The sequence below is a fragment of the Leptopilina heterotoma genome, unplaced genomic scaffold, assembly GCF_015476425.1.
Source record: "Leptopilina heterotoma isolate Lh14 unplaced genomic scaffold, ASM1547642v1 Lhet_206, whole genome shotgun sequence".
In the NCBI taxonomy this organism is placed as follows: Eukaryota; Metazoa; Arthropoda; class Insecta; order Hymenoptera; family Figitidae; genus Leptopilina; species Leptopilina heterotoma.
The window spans coordinates 1,057,282-1,059,763 of record NW_025110922.1 but is presented as its reverse complement, the minus strand read 5'-3'; positions in this window follow the sequence as shown (position 1 = coordinate 1,059,763).

The following is a 2,482-nucleotide window of genomic DNA, read 5'->3' as shown; positions in this document are numbered from 1 at the left end:
TTTACATCAACAAAAATGTTTAAATTAAAATGAATTAATCTGCATTTGATCGATATATATTCTAAACACAAAGAATTCTCTTTATTTCGCTCTCTTTAGTATACTTTCAATTCGATTAACATAAAAAAAAACAATTTACACTCAAATGATTTTCAATATATTTCATTCAATTCAATTTTAGTTTTATGTTAATTCATTCTAAATATGAAGAAATTATTGCCAAAAAATTATTTTTTTTTATCAAAGAATTATAAAACGTAATTTTAATTCTTTTCTGAAATTTGTTATTCGGGAAAAAATGGATTTAAAATGAAAGAATAAAGAAAAGATTGTTTCGCAGAAAAATTTACATTCTACAAAAGAAAAAAAAATTGAACTTTTTATTGAGAAGCAATTAATTGCGTAACTTATTATTTGACTAGCAAATGTTACGCGCGTTAAAATTCAATTTATTATTATGTAAATTTAAAAAATTTTTATTTCCAAATATAAACTTTAATTTTTAAATTTTAATAAATTTTAATAAAATTTCTCGAAAAAATTCAATAATTTTTTTTAAATAATAAAATTCTTCTCAACGAATTCAATTATTTTCAATAAAATTTCTGGAAAGGATTCAATTATTTTTATTAAATAATAAAATTCTTCTCAAGAAATTCAATTATTTTCAAATACAATTTTAATAAAATTTCTAGAATTCAACTATTTTCCAATAAAATTTTAACAAAATTCCTGGATTATTATTTTCAATTATTTTTCTAAATAACCAATTTTTCAGATTAATTTGATTATTTTGAATATAATAAAACTTTTATAATACATTTTTTCCCTATAATTAATTAGTTTGAATTATTATTTTTTAAAATGTTAATAAAATTCTTTAAAACAATTCAATAATTTTCAAATTTTTTTGAAAAAATTCATTGCAAAAATTGAATGATTTTCAATAGATTAATTTTAAAATTGAAAACATTAAGAAAGAAAAATTGTTTAAAAAGTTAGGAAACAAAAAAATAAAGGTAGAAAATAAAATAAATTGTAAATTCATTAAAAAAAATAATTGCCTGGAGATTTAATTAAATAATTGTCAGGTAAATAAAAGACACAATATTCGTAATTTTTCCCTTTATTAAAAAACTGAAAAAAACGAAAACTTTTGTGAAAGTAACAAACTTTTGGCTTAATGACTAGTTTTAATACTCAGCGGCATACTAATTACAGGACAATGGACGTTTCTGCACAAAGATATACTTATAATGACTGTTTAAAAAATTCTTTCGTTATGAATTTACTGTAATATACATAAACACCTTAAATTCACGAATTTTCTTATCTACAAGAAAATTATAATATTCAAATCAAAATTACTGGCGAAATTCAGTAATCGAATCAAATTTTCAATTTTACTTTAATTTTCATTTTTATTCTCTTCAATGTCGAATTTTATTTTTCCCAAAATTATTCAATTTTAAGTATTAAATTAAAAATAATTACGTGTAGAAATTTTCCTCTCATTTTCCAATTTTTGAACTTTAGTTATCGAATTTTATTTTTTGCAAATTATTCAATTTCAATTAATTAAAAATTATATCTAGAAATTTTCGTTTCAATTTTCATTTTTACTCTTATTTTTTTTATTCTCTTCGCAATAATAACGAATTTTATTTCAATTTATTTAATTAAAAATGTGTAGAAATTTTCGTTTTTTTTTATTCTCTTCGAAAATATCGAATTGATGAAACATCGCCTTTATTAAAAATCAACAATTTATGTCATTATCGATAAATTCTCTTGAAACATTTTCCAAAAAGAAAAAAAAATATGAATAACTAAAATTCTAATTTTAAATACAGATTTTAACAACTAAAATTTCGATTTTGACAAAACTATATTATAGTTATTTATAAATATTTGTTAATTGATTCTAAATATGAATCAGGTGAATCAGAAGAGAAGGAAACTAAACAGGAATTATTTTTCTTTTTTTTTACAACAATCTCTTTCTGTTTCACTTTCTTTACGAACGGACGTAAGAAGAAATAATAATTTAAAACTTAAAAATTAGATGTACAATATATTCAATAGTCTCTGTCTTGGAAGACATGGTATGCAGGACTTTAAAAATTAGGAATAAATAATACGACATTTAGCCAGGTCTTGAAGTGTCTTTCTTTCCATTTTCTTCCTTCCGTCTTCTTTTTTTCCATAAATTAATATTATACTGTGATGTTAATATTTACAAATATTGAAAGACCTGCCAATGCCACTCGGGTAACCGTGACCAGTTTTTTTTTTCTAAAATATATTGAAAAAAAATAAAAAAAAAAAAACAGGAGAACAAACGTAACTTACAATTAGACAAATTAACGAAATTTTGATTAAGAATCTTTACAACCCCAGAGTAGAATTTTCCCTAAATTGTAAACAATTAAAATCAGAAAAATAATTAAAAAATAATTAAAAATTAAAAAATTAAAGAATT